General features: G+C 39.8%; 1 pseudogene across 1 annotated transcript in view; it reads right to left on the bottom strand.

Moving 5' to 3' along the window:
* Nucleotides 1-14,610, bottom strand: part of LOC311204737 — a 34,381-nt pseudogene extending 19,771 nt beyond the window's left edge. Inside the window, exons 1-2 of the transcript in view lie at nt 14,355-14,610; nt 13,483-13,551 (exon numbers count right to left, since the gene is read on the bottom strand). The product of the transcript in view is annotated as an uncharacterized misc_RNA (transcript). The remainder of the gene's footprint in view (nt 1-13,482; nt 13,552-14,354) is intronic.
* Between the last annotated feature and the right edge of the window lie 754 nt (nt 14,611-15,364).

Genomic DNA, 15,364 nt, shown 5'->3' with positions numbered 1-15,364 from the left:
ATATAGAAGAAACCCCATAAAACCTCCTAAAACATCAGGATATAGCTTGACTTCATTTGTAGTTTGTACTGGATATGGATTCTGGGCTGCTAGTTCCCTAAAAACCAAACACAGCCCATGTGGCCGCAATTATGACTGAAATATAAACATCTGGATAACTTACCAATCATCTGAATACCCAATGTAAGCTTAAACGTTTAACAGAACTTATTTAGAGTTTGGTGACTATTTTTTTTTCATGTTAACAATGAGTGTGCTACACATACTGTAAAATGCAATTACTACACAAGTTAAATGGGATAATTAAGCAGAGATTTTCTCGTACCGTGGTACGGAATTGTGAAGTGCTTAAATGCAGTGGAATGCCTCACATTCTAAATATGCTTTCGAGGTATAAAAGATGTGGGTTTTGACACTTTTGAGGAAAAATTAAATAATAATTTGCAAAATCAAAATAGCCGTGTAGTAGCATGAATCTATAATATTATGTAGCTCTGTGAATGCACTGGATTCATTGCTTATAAATAGCCTTGCACAACAATTTCTTCTGTTCAAGTGATAGATATTTATATAGCTGCATTATCTTAATTTTACAAAGGACAGGAATAAATAAATAGCTTACATTTTAATAGTTTGAGTTTGGGGTTTTTAATCTTTATATTCCTCCAAAATAACTTTGGAAGGCAGATCACTGGAACAGTGGCTGCAAAGCAGAATCACTAATTGGTGAGAAATCGTTTCTATCCATCATTTGGATGCGTTTTGCCAAAATATGAATACTTTGTAATATAACTTTCATGTAATGCAAGAAATGTAAAGACATATTATCTACAAATTGCATAATGCATTTATTCTTGTTATTTCAGAGTGGCTGAATAAGACATGACCTTTAGTCAGAATTTTGGACATCTATTCCTTCCATGCTTATTTTAATTCCTCAATTTACTATTTTGGAGGGTTCAGAAAAGTGAATAACTAAAATTTTCTTACAGGTAGATTTTTTTTTAAATATTGTAAAATATTTTACATAGGTAAGTCTTCTGTTAGCAACCCCCAAGAATCAAAAGCTACTAAACAAAATATTAATGTCTTATGCTGTTTTCATAATTTGCAGCCCAGATATTTACCTACTGTGAACAATTAGTGTAAAAAGTGAGTGGATCACAATGGTAGACTTTATTATCACTATCTAGTCCCTGATATGTACTATCTAGTACCAGAATGGTAGGGGTTGTAAGGATCCTCCAGAGATCGTCGGGTTCAACCCCCCTGCCAAAGCAGCTCCCTAGGGCATATTGCACACGTAGGCGTCCAGATGGGTCTTGAATATCTCCAGAGATGGAGACTCCACAACCCCCCGGGCAGCCTATTCCAGGGCTCTGTCACTCTCACTGTGAAAAAGTTCTTCCACATATTGGCACGGAACTTCCTATGCTTCAACTTGAAGCCATTGGCCCTTGTCCTGTTTCCATAGACAACTGAAAAAAAAAACCCTGGCTATGCTGCAGTCTTAGGCAGCAGGGGGAAAAAAAAAAATCCAGAACTCAGGTAGATATGAAATCCCCATTTTTTCTGGAATTTGTTTTATTATACAAAAGGAACTGTTTTGATACCATCCCAGACATATGAAAGACTAAAAACTACCAGAGTGGAAGCTGGCAGTCAGGTGAAATACCACGATACATCAGAGTATCTTATATTGCTCTAAATACCTACAGAGAGGCAAATAAATTGTATCCAACTTGTCAATGCATGTTAGGCAGTCTCTGATGACACTAAATGGAATCACCCCAAGAGATTAAACAGAGAAGAACCTAGACGGACGACAGAAGAAGAGAAATGCCAAATATCTGCCACTATATCAAGTTTAGAGCACAATATGTAGTTTGTTGTCTCAATAAACATCAAATAGAGGTTCCCTACTTGACCAGAGAATTTTTTAGTTAAATGGTAAGTGGTTGTCACCGAATAGTTGAGGCTGCTCAGAAACCACTGGGATTTCAAACCTTGAACTAGATCTTTAGCCTTGTAAACAATCTTTTCTTCAGTGACATTCAAGGTGCTCTAGAGCTAATCCCACACATTGGCATGGAAGTGGCAGAGAGAATGCAGGGCCCTGGAGAGATTTTTACCTTACTGATGCAACTCCTGGAGGTCACAGGAGGTTTATAGAGGAGTCTCGAATAACACTAGACACTGGTGTGTAGGTAGTTGAATTGACATCCTACTGACTCTTCAACTGAAAAGCTAGCTGGGTTCCTCTGGGAATATCAGCACTAGTGTCAGGCTGGGATTCAGCTGAGGAATAACAGGTATCTATTGGTGCCTGAAAAAAGATAGCAATATCCTACATGGCCTCCAAGAACTTTTTGACCTTAATGTAAAGTAAACAATAATCCAAATAAAATGTTACATTTCAACCAAGTAAATTGTAATAAATAACAATAAATAAATAATAATAAAGGCAAATTGAAACATCTTTATGCATATTTGAAACTTGTATTTTAATAAAAGTGGAACTAACCACATGACAATGTGACAAATGCCTTTAAAGTGCATTTATTTAATCTCATATAATGCCTTGCCAATATTTAATCAATATCAAAGAGGTACAATATTTTAAACACTATTCATTGTGATGTAGTAATGAGGGGATTGATTTGAGGTAGTACGGTCATCACACATTTTAATAACTTCACCAATTAATAACTTAATTCTACATGGGAATTAGATACAAGCCAAAAAAATACCAGAATTATTGTGTTTATTCAGAGTGTATTTCTGTGACTTCAGAAAGGTGTAAGGAGATGGAAATCTGGTTTTTGAAGGTCAAATTATTCCACAGTATAATTCCTCTGATGCCAACAGAGTTATTATAAGTATGCATTTGCTTTCCTGTCATAAGTGGTACAAGGAAAAGAAACAGTTTTACAGAGCTTCTAAATTAGCTGCATCTCATCTCTCCCATCCATTCTTTCCCAAATTAACTCACCCTGTCTTCCTTTACCACAAATAGCAAGAAATAAAAAACAACACAAACTACCATCAAGCTTCCCGAAACCCATTTGTCAGTGGCAATTTTGAATGGAACATTTCCTACTTAAAGAGGTAGGTGATTAATTTGTTCGTGTTTAAACAAGACCTCAGGATGCATTGTTTTTTTTCAGATTGCACAACCTGGAATAGACACAGTCCTGATCTAACTGGAAGGCTGAATAGATCTGAAGCCTCACTTCTATCATCCGACATTGGCAGACATGCTGTGAGAGCCATGGATGAAAGAGAGAGGGGTGAAGAATGCTCAGTCATTATTTTTCCCTGCATTGTTTAATGCATATTGAGTGAGCTACATATGCATCTATCCAAGGTGTATCCGCTAAATTAAAAGATCAAAGTAGTGTAATTTGAGTCACTCACTGGTATTTGTTAAAGGCAAGCTCAGGCCATGGAAAATTTCAAATTAAGGCCAACTCTGAAGAGCTAAATTTAGTCTACCAGCTCTGTAACCGCTCATACACCTCCATTAGGCAGTGGATTGGGCAAAATAGAAAGTTGGGTACAGATTAGTGCCTTTCTCTTGTCAAGCACAAAAAGACACTTGTTGAAACTGCTTTCCCCAGCTTGCTCAGTGCTTTAGGACCAAAAGTACTTGTTGTCAAGAGCCCACACTGTCTAGTGATGATACCTGTATGTTTTCAAAATTATTTTGTATCAAAAGTCTTCTAGTTTCTCTTACTCCTATGCCTTTGCATATGTGTTCTGATAGAAACAAAATACATATTTAGAAAAAATACAGAAGTTTAAAAAATATATTTATTTATGGACCAGTTATGAAATTTTATCTAAATATACTCTTTTTGGAAGACTGCAAGAATGTTACTGATGAATACAAACACACATAAAAGTTATTTAGTAAATTCTTCCCTAGTAGTATTTTTTTTCTTATCTGGGGAAAAAAAATGCTGTCATGTTAGAACTGAAAAGAAAGAAATCATAAATCCAATTACATGGAAACAAATAAAACCCAAAAGAATTATGATTTTCTCAGAAAGAAGCAATACTGTAAGAAGTAAATTATTATTTAAAAATAAATCCATGAAGCACAATGCAAGACAAAGCCAAATTGTATATGCAATTATTTTATATGTGTGCTAGAACTACTTTTAAAGGTTCATTGGCAATTGTCTGTTCAATTGGGCTTGTAGTACTGCATACCCAAATACCCTGTGTTTAATCTTCCCTTGCATTAATAGTTGAAATTGCTCTTGAGGTAGTATTTCCATGTGTTTGCATTTATGCAATTGCACATTAGTGTGGCTTAAAATCCATGCTTTAAATGGACTATAGCATAACCATAAGATAGTCAGTCAGGAGGATAAAATAGTCAGCTTGCTTTCTCTTGAGGAAAAAATAATCCAGAATAAAATATAGGAACTAATATAGAAGAGTGTATTAAGATATAGAAACTTAGGCACAATAATAGCCAGCAGAGTCTGAAACAGACACTGAGGGCTGTTTGGGGTTTTTTTAATTGGAAATATTTAGAATTTTAGAAAACATTTTGTTGTGGAAGAATTGTGATTGACAATCACAAGTCAATAGATTTATCCTGGAACAAATGAAGTCAAGGTAACTCACAGGTTGTTCATTCAAATCACAGAATCACAGAATCGTAGGGGTTGGAAGGGACCTCAAGAGATCATTGGGTCCAACCCCCCTGCCAAAGCAGCTCCCTAGCTCATATCACTCAGATAGGCATCCAGACGAGACTTGAATATCTCCAGTGAAGGAGACTCTACCACCTCCCTGGGCAGCCTATTCCAGTGCTCTTCTCCACGAAACTTAAGACCTTATTAGAACATGCCCTATGCATTTTTCATGTAAAAAAAATAGTGGTAAGTGTTAGAAATGCCAGTGGTCCTAAGAAAGGACTTGTGGTAGACACGTTAGTGAAGCAGTAATTTATTATACGTTCTTGCAAGAGCAGGGGACCTAACAAAGTAGACACCCCTTTGGTCAGAGTTTGTAGCATTTTTATACTATATCCCCGTCCGAAATCATTAGGTTACCTCATACACCTATACATATTCATAACCTGTCCCGCTTCGTGTTAAAATGAGTTCCAAGAGGTGATTTCCATAAACTCCTCCCAATTGCATCTGCACACTGCCTCATGGTAGTGGTCATTGGGGGTCTCAGTGATGAAGGCTCAAAGTCTTCATCAGGTTGAACTTTTCACCTCCTTCCCCTGGCACATGTGTAGTTGTGGTTGTTCCAGGTGGGCAACTATAATTGGGATGTTTCCTTCTTATCAGTCCTTGGTCCACATTAAATTATTCCAAGAACACTAATCACTCCGGACTAACTACACTAGAAACACTAGAGTTGTTCAACTGAGACATTGTTTATTTGTGGTCACCTCTGACATAACCACTATGGCACTTCAAACCATCCTGTTAGCGAGTCCTCCTCAACCCTTTACAAGCATCTTATTAGCAAGCCCCCTTTATCACAAATAGCAGTAATAGCAAGAGGTGCAATATTTCAGCAATGTTGAGTCATAAGTCCACTGCTACAGGCATTTGTTGAGGGACACAGTTTTTCATACCACCCCGTGGCTCAATATTGCCATCTTATAGATGGTGCTCCATGATGGGTAGAGGACAGGGGTAAAGTAAGGAGGAAGGAAAAGAAAAGTGTGTGCACAATAGTCCAATAGCTACAATCAAAACATTCAAACAATTGACATTTCCAATAATCAATAATAACTGTTAACATTTGATGAACATTAATTAACACCATAGGTATCACAAGAACACGTGAAGTAAAAGTTTCCCTCCCCTGTTTCCCTATGGATTAAGTTTTTCAAAATTTATGAGCTCAACTTAGGCGCTTTCATGTCTGTCAGGGTACCAAGTTATAAATATTCCTTTTGTCCGGGACACACGTTTGTTGTCTGAATAGTGGGGCTTAATTAGGACCTAAAGTTTGTTGAAGGAATCCAGAGTCCCCATCCAGGCTTCAGTTTTAATTATGCAGCAGCACCTTTCCCATGAGCTATCTCCTCTGGAACAAGGCCCCAAAGTAATACAAAATTGAGTCAAACCACACACCACCCCCCCCCCCCCCCCCAATAAATCACCTGATAACCTGAACATGGCAGAAACCTGTTTGTGGAGCCAGATAACTTACATTCCACCTCATTACCTGAGTCACAATTCAACCACTTATAGAATTGTCCGATGTATGGATACAAATTTCATCTGCATCCATTAACAGGGCTGTGTATTCTAATTGAGAGATAGGTTGCGCCATAATTCTTTTAACACAATTAACAGCAAAACTTCCGTATCTTCCTAAATTCCTCTACAAAGGATTGATGATGAGGCAGCCTGAGTCCTTCACCTTTCAAGTCATCAATGCAATAACCCTTTTCAATTTGCAAAAGCAACATTTCCCAGCATTTTCCACATAAGGAAGCATAGAAGGAGTTAGTGAATGTGGCACATGGAGGAAATCACTGAAACAAGAAAAAAATTACATCATCTATTGCATTCCTTTTAGCAGAATTCACAAAAAAAAAAGAAAATTACAGATGAAATGATGAATAGATTTTCATTGGACCACAGTATTTTCAGTTTTTATAAAAGATCTCAGTAACAGCAATGTCTCCTAAAAAAGTTGCTTGAAAGAAAATATATAATTTGTCTATTTTCTGATATACAAGAAACTTGTCCTCTGAAACAATATATTTTAAATAAAGTTGAGGTTTCATTTTGGCTTAAAGACTTTCAGTTGAAGAAAAACAAAACAAAAATTCAAATGCTCTGAAAATATCACATAAAAGTTAACCTTATGGCAAATGAAGAAAACACTTAAAGTTAAGACACAGACAATGTAGATGTTACTTCACCGTGCTTATTTTCTGTGTGCTCATGATTAAACTCAACTGAAGTTTAGCTACCAAATATTCATAAAGTTCACCCATATTAAGTACTGAGAAAGGGAGCTGGTGAGAAAAAGAAGGAACTACTTCTGGAGAGTGGTTAACTGTGCAGTCAAATGCTTCCCTAGGTATCAACTGACTGTTATAGGTCAATACCTGTCTTTCTCCGACATACACACATGTACTTCAGAACTAAATCTATTTGTTTATGATTTGGAGCTGAAACACATTTGAAATTCCTGATGATCAAATTTTAGATTTGAGTTGTGTTGGCTTCTGATTAATGTGTAATTCTTACATGAGTGTACTGAAAATTCTGAAGTAGAAGCAAAGTCTCCATATGTGGAGGCATCCAGGATGAAAGAGTTTGTTTATAGTTTATACTGGTTCTTTGATTTTCTGCATTTAGAAGACTTAAATTTAATCGCTGCCATTAACCATAAATGCTGCAGTAGTTAATCCTATACACAAGCTGTAAATATATCCAGCAATTGTGGATGCCGAATGAGTAATATTCTACTCCTTAGGCTCTGTACCTATAAAAGAATTTTTGTTAGAAGCCAGATGTCTACATCTGTATTTTAGCAGTTAAATAAGTACATATATAATATTTTATCAGTGATATAAACACTGTCTGTACACACATGCACACAGACTCTTAGGCACACATAGATTTAGACTGCAAACATCTCAGTAAGTCTCACTAGGTGATTTAGAGTTCAACAAAGCAATTTGAAATGTTACCTTAAATTTTACAAATGCTCTTTTGACAAGGCCAATTTTTAATTTATAAGCTGAGGATAATCAAGACTAATTTAAGTTGTAATTATTCAATATAATGTCTGGAATAGATATTCATTTAAAAAAAAAATATTTTTAGTAATCTCCTTTTAGACAAAAGCAGCAGGCAAACTTTGTGTTATTCTACCCAGTAGAAGGTGATACCAAAAATACTATTAAATACTATATACAGGAAACAGAGACACTGTGGGTAAAACGTCACTGATCTGATGTCTAATGGTCTTTCTTCTTTATGTCTACTTTTGTGGTTGCAAAGACATATATATATACACACACACACACACACACACACACACACACACAGACACACACACATACAAGTATGTCTGGGCTCCTCACCATAAGAAGGACATTGAGGTTGTTAAGTAAGTGCAGAGAAGAGCAACCAGGCTGGTGAAGGGGCTGGAGGGAAAATCCTATGAGGAATGGTTGAGGGAGCTGGGGATGTTTAGCCTGGAGAAGAGGAGGCTGAGGGGAGACCTTATCACCACCTACAACTACATGAAGGCAGGTTGTAGAGAGTTGGGCAATGGTCTCTTCAGCCAGGTGACAGGAGATAGAACAAGGGGAAATGGCATGAAGCTGTGCCAGGGCAGGTTTAGATTAGATATTAGAAAAAAATTTTTTGCTGAAAGACTTTTCAGGGCCTGGAACAGGCTATCCAGGGAGGTGGTGGAGTCACCTTCCCTGGATGTGCTTCAAAAGAGGGGAGATGAGGTACTTAGGGATGGGAATGGTTGGACTTGATGATCTTCAAAGGTCTCTTCCGACCTTGTGATTCTTTGATTCTGTGATATATATACACACACATGCATATATTAAAAAAACCTTTTAAGATTTTGAATGAGCAAAAACTACCCGTCCATGAAAACTAAGAAAATTGTAGGTGTTTGGGTCTGTGCTGTGAAAATAGGGTATCCATTTTTCCTCCAGATATATTTCAGTTGTAATTTCTGCAGAAGTTTTAGGGTTTCTTGCTTTCATTGTTTTTTGCAAGTATTTCTTATGGGGGAGTAAATCCTGTTTCAGATATCAAAATATAAACTTGTTTAGCTGCATATCAGCCTATTTAAAGCAGGCAGTTCTCATTGCTAATACTAAACACACTGATAATGATTTTTTTTTTTAGGTACGCTACCAGTTAATTTCTATGAAACCTATCCAATGCAATACTCATGCTGGGAAAGAGATTTTCTCCCAATTCCCTTTTAAAAGTAAATAAAATATTGAGTGTATTTTTATAGCATAAGGGAAATCCAGCCACATTTTCTTTTGCTCAGCTTAAGATGCATCCTGATGGAAATTTTCATCTTTGTGCTGAAGAATGTAATTTTTGACTGAATTTCAGAAGTCATAATGAGATTGGCGTTCAATGGAAAAACATTTCATAAAACCTCTCACTCACAGTAATGTTTGTAGTCTCCTTAGTAATGTCACTGCTGAATAAATCATATTTCTAAGCTGACTTTACTGGTTACTAATGTTTATGGAATGAAAGTACCGATGAATTTCAGTGTTATTTAGTCTTTCATTGCTCAGTCCAGGAAATGTAGCTAGAAAAGAATGATACAACAGAGGAAATAGCACATCCCTTTGCAAGGCCTGATGATGGCAACGTGTTCCTCAGCTGATGGCAATACTAACATTCTATGTACTACATTATTTGTTTTCTTTTTTCTTTTAGCATTTTCTTTTGTATAAATTTAAGAAGAGATGTGAGATTAATGTCCTCTGAGCCCTTGGCTAGAAGTGTCAATTGTACCACAGTTCGAGACGTATTTCCTTCACGATAGCACCTGCAACATGTTAGGTGGTACCTAAACAAATTAGAAAAACAACCTTCCTTTTTAAGATTTCTGTCTTGGCCACTTTCATATGGTTACTTGGTTACAGAATAAGGTAGAACTTAGTATATATAAGAATGCAAAGAAATATCTTTACAGAATGAGGATGCCTAATTTTATCCAACACTATGTTTACGTCCTGTATTTTACTAGAAATATCAAGTGAAGGCCTGTGAAGCTTTGACTTTCTAATATATTAAGAGTTTTCTCTATATATCAAAACCAAACCAAAATAAATAAAAGGAAAACAGTGGTGCCTTTCTTTCTGTATTTCAAGTTGTCACTGACGTAATGTCCTATGCATTTCCATCCATTGAAACCTGATGGCCGAATTCCATTTAGGCAGAGATGAATCTGACATTCTTCATGAAGTTCATAGTTCATGGAGTTCACAGCCTCAATAAAGCCCAAACAATTTAAAGCATTTGTTGCTCCTCTGGATGTTATCAAGTAATTGCAAATTTTAACTCTGAAAATTAACATTGTAGTACAAGTAGTTTTAGACATAGCCAGTAGAGAGGTCATTCTTATTTTTTGAACTTCTGTTGTATTCCTACATTAACTTTTCTTACACTAACTATGCCATTTAGAAAGCAAAAGAATCACAGAATCACAAGGTCAGAAGAGACCTTTGAAGATCATCAAGTCCAACCATTCCCATCCTATGCTTAACCATATCCCTAAGTACCTCATCAACCCTTTTTCTGAACACATCCAGGAAAGGTGACTCAACCACCTCCCTGGGCAGTCTGTTCCAGGCCCTGACAACTCTTTCAGCAAAAATGTTTTTTCGAATATCCAATCTAAACCTGCCCTGGCACAACTTCATGCCATTTCCCCTTGTTCTATCTCCTGTCACCTGGCTGAAGAGACCATCGCCCACCGCTCTACAACCTGCCTTCATGTAGTTGTAGGTGGTGATAAGGTCTCCCCTCAGCCTCCTCTTCTCCAGGCTAAACATCCCCAGCTCCCTCAACCATTCCTCATAGGATTTCCCCTCCAGCACCTTCACCAGCCTCGTTGCCCTTCTCTGCACTCGCTTGAGGACCTCAATGTCCTTCTTATGGTGAGGAGCCCAGAACTGCACACAGTACTCAAGGTGTGGCCTCACCAGTGCCGAGTACAGGGGCACAATTACCTCCCTACACCTACTGGCCACACTGGTTTTGATACAAGCCAAGATGCCATTGGCCTTCTTGGCTGCCCGGGCACACTGCTGGCTCATATTCAGCCTGCAGTCGACCAACACCCCCAGGTCCTTCTCTGCCTGACAGCTCTCCAGCCAGTCTCCCCCAAGCCTGTAGCGCTGCATGGGGTTGTTATGTCCCATGTGCAGCACTCTACACTTGGCCTTGTTAAACTTCATCCCGTTTGTCCAGTCTGTTCAGCTCGTTGTGAAGAGCCTTCCTACCCTCAGGCAGATCAACACTTCCTCCTAGTTTAGTGTCATCTGCAAACTTACTGAGGGAGCATTCAATCCCTTCATCAAGGTCATTGATAAAGATGTTGAACAAGACTGGACCCAGGACTGAGCCCTGGGCGACGCCACTTGTGACCAACCCCCAGCTGGATTTTGTTCTATTCACCACCACCCTTTGGGCCCATCCAGCCAGCCAGCTTTTAATCCAATTGAGGGTCCACCTGTCAAGGCCCGTGGCAGCCAGTTTCTCAATCACAATGCTGTGAGAAACCGTGTCAAGGGCTTTACTGAAGTCCAGGTAGACCACATCCACAGCCTTCCCCTTGTCCATTAAGCGGGTCACCTTGTCATAGAAGGTGATCAGGTTAGTTTGACAGGATCTACCTTTTGTAAACCCATGTTGACTGGGCCTGATCCCCTGGCCATCACACATGTGCTGCATGATAGCTCCCAAGATGACCCTCTCCATGATCTTCCCCGGGACTGAGGTCAGACTGACAGGCCTGTAGTTCCCCGGATCCTCCTTCCGGCTGTTCTTATATATGGGGGTAACATCTGCCAGCCTCCAGTCGAGTGGAACTTCCCCAGTCTGCCAGGATTGCTGATAGATGATGGAAAGGGGTTTGGCAAGCACATCTGTCAGTTCTCTCAGCACCCTCGGGTGAATCCCAACTGGCTCCATTGACTTGTGGGTATCTAACTGGCCAAGTAGGTCGCTAATCATTTCCTCCTTAACCATGGGAATTTTGCTATTCCTCCCCTCTCTGCCAGCCAGTTCCTGAGGATGAGTACTCAGGGAATATCCAACTGTATTATTAAAGACTGAGATAAAGAAGGAATTAAGGACCTCAGCCTTGTCCTTATCCCTTGTCACTAACGTTCCCTCAGCATCCAATAAGGGCTGGAGATTCTCCTTGACTCTCTTACTGTTAATGTACCTATTGAAGGATTTTTTATTATCTTTTACAGAACTGGCCAGTCTGAGTTCCAGTTCAGCTTTAGTCCTTCTGACTTTCTCCCTACATGATCTCACGAAATTCCTATAGTCGGCCCAAGACACCTCCCCCTTCTTCCAAAGGTCATATTTTTCCCTCTTTTCCTGAAGATCTTCATGGATCAACATATTAAATGCTTGAAAGTAGTCATTGCAACATAGTCTGGAAAAAGGTAGCTAATACTTGCTTGTAAATTGAATAGTGTCACCATCATATCACATTTATCAAGCAATTTGAATAGAAAATGCATATAATTAATACTGATTATTTTCACAGAGTTCATAGAATAGTAGCAGTATAATGTGCAATGAATATCAAAACCCTGTCTCCATGGGAACACCAGCTCTAATAAACTACCTGAAATTAATAATGCAACAGTTCAGGTAAGGTATTCCTGTAAATTACAGCTGTTGAACTCCCAGGCAAGAGAGACACAACTTAAGGAACTGTCTGAAGACACAGTCCCCTGAAAGTTGGACTAAGTAAATACTTAATAATTTCACTTATACAGTAACCACAATTATGCCTTCAGTTACTGTTTCATGTCTGTATATTGGAGAAAAAAACAAACAAAAGTAGTTTTTATATAAATTGTAAGACCGGGGAGGTTAACACTGGCCTGGCTAGAACCAGGACAATCACTCTTCAGATACCAAAGACAGGATTCATTTGCCATGACAGATGCTGCCTCAGGAGGACACAAAGCTGTAGTTGAGGTACTGTGTCCACCTGTCTCATATCAATGACCAAGATGCTCCAGAAACTCTTACATGGTGCAGTATGCAATACTTGGGTAGCTAAATCATGCCTGTAACAGTTCAGGAGACAGCTGTTGCTCTTTGAACTTCTGATTCAGAACAACTTCATGATCCAGAATGTTTTCCTGGAAAACTATCTGAGTTGCTTTGAGATAAAGAAATTGGCATAAAATTAAGTGATTTTATATATCCTTAGTGTAATTTTAATAAAAAGAGCTGCATAGTTGAACTGCAGAAGCGGAACAACCTTAGAGATAAGGAAGTAATGAGCTAACATAACTTGGTAGAATAGCATGTTTCTGATAACTCCATTGTAATTTAGTAACCAATCGGAGAAAGGGTAATATGTTGTAATTGTTTACGTGCATCCTGCTTGAGGTTGAAACTAGTTTTAACAAGATGATGCTTGTAAGACCATGAAGAAAAACACAAAGAGCATGCCCTGAAAGAAGAGGTAAAAAGTTAAGTGAGAGGAAGACATCCAGCCTTCATCCCTGAAGATCACCAGAAGACCACCTGAATGTCACTGTGCATGTTCTGTTTGGGAGGACTTAATGTAAAGGACTTACTGGAAATAATTTGTATAACCAAACCTTTTCTAAAGAAATGTAATGAATATGTAAAGCTACTTTGTATAAAATTAGGAAGTTTTGCCTTGAACGGTGCACACATTAGGAGGAGTGATCCCCTGTGTGCCCAGCAATGCAATAAAGAATACCTGCTTCATAACCAACCTGGTTATTGAGTTTTGATTTCTTCAAGCACGGCTTCAGTTTGGAGAATGGCTCTGTAAGAAAGAGGATAGCTTAGGCTTGGGAATGTTCTGGTAGGTACACAATAAAGAGTATGCGTTACAGACTGCTTGAAGTTATTTCACAAATTTAGGGCAATGCTGTGACCTGTGGACCAGCTGCATCTGCCACATGTGTCAGTACTGTGGTAACGTCTGGCTCAGAGGTCCACAAACAGGTTTCTGTAATGTCTAGTGCACCAGGACACTCGGGTGGGGGAGTGGTGGTGGGGGTGGGGGGTGTTCAAGCGGCTCAGCCTTGGGTTGCCTTGAGACCCCATCTCTGCAGTTGTGTAAATAGCTCAAACTTGAGTTGTTTAGTCTCTGCTGTAGTTCAGTCTCTGCTTACAGAGACTAAACAACTTATAGAGACTAAACAACTCTGCTTACAGAGACTAAACAGGGCAGCGCTGCATAATGCAAAACCTGAAACCTGGGTTGAGCCTCGAATGCCTTCAACAAACAGTAAACCCTGAGTAGCAATCACACCGCTATTCAGCTGCCTACCAGTAATATAAAGGCAAGCCAGGGGGCCTCCATTTGGCTTCAATGGGCCCAGACAATACAAAGATATGCAAAAAGATAGGGCATAAGATAAGGGGGAACACTGCTAATGACAAACATAGAAGGTGCTACTGTCCAGTCCTGGAACAGTCCTGCCTACTGTCACGTGGGCAAAGACGTAAAAGCAAATAAAACCCCTCAGATTCCGTCTTTAAAGCGGGAGCGGCTTCTCCAAATCTGGGAGGAGACTCTTCCCCCTTGGCCAGTATTCTGGCTCGGCTAACGAGAACCCTTACCTGCAGAGGGGTAAGTGAAAATTTGATATGCTTTAAGATTGTAGTCTGGGGTGACTGTACTTAGTGCGCTTGTGAGTTGTAGTAGCGAGTTCCACGAACCTGCAGTGGTTGTAATGCGGAACCTTGTGACTTGCCCGCGGGCGGTGATACCGCGTGGCGTGACTCTGCTGTGTGGGCAGCAGTGCATTGTGTTGAGTCTCTTGCGGTTGTGATAAGCGTAGTCGTGCTTGTGAACTGTAGTAGTGCATTTCTCCATTTTATCCATGAAACCTGCAGCAGTAACGTATTGAATCTACACGTGGGTTTTAAATATGTATATATATATATATTTGCCGCTAACCCCCCGCTGTCCGTTGTCTTCCTGTAACAACAGTGGCATCAGGGATTGGCAGTCCTTGCTGAGATAGTTGTCGCAGTTTTGCGTAGCTGGGTGCTAGAAGCTAAAAGCAGCCATAAGGTCTCTGGAGGCCCTCGATTCAAGGCCAGAGTCCGTGCTGACCAGGGTCGAGCCCATCGGCGATGGTCACAGCACCTCTGGGAATCACATTTAGGAGAGAAAAAAAAACTTAAAGCAGGTGCATTTTGCCACCAGACAATGGAGTGAGGAGATGTAAGAAGCTGCACAGACACCAAGGCCAGGGAAGAAGCGAGGGGGGGGAGGGGAAGAATGAGGCGCCAGAGAGACATTCCCCTGCATCCCATGGATAAGACCATGGTGAAGCAGGCTGTCTCCCTGCAGCCCATGGATAATGAGGGGGAGCAGAGATCATCCAGAGCCTGCGGAGAGATCGATCCATGCCGCAGCAGGTTTGCCGGGGAACTTGTGACTCCCTGGGTACCAGGCCGGAGGAGTCTGGGCCCGAAAGTCAGCCCCCCATGGAAGGGAGCTGCGCTGAGGCAAGGGGTGAGGAGATGACTCCCCGATAGAGAGGATTCACGCTGGAGAAGTTCGTGGAGGACTGTCTTCCGTGGGTGGGACCCCACGATGCAGCAGGGGAAGGGTGTGTTAA

Source organism: Gallinula chloropus (genome assembly GCF_964237585.1).
Source record: "Gallinula chloropus genome assembly, contig: HAP1_SCAFFOLD_153, whole genome shotgun sequence".
Taxonomy (NCBI): Eukaryota; Metazoa; Chordata; class Aves; order Gruiformes; family Rallidae; genus Gallinula; species Gallinula chloropus.
This window is presented reverse-complemented; position numbering and strand designations above follow the sequence as displayed.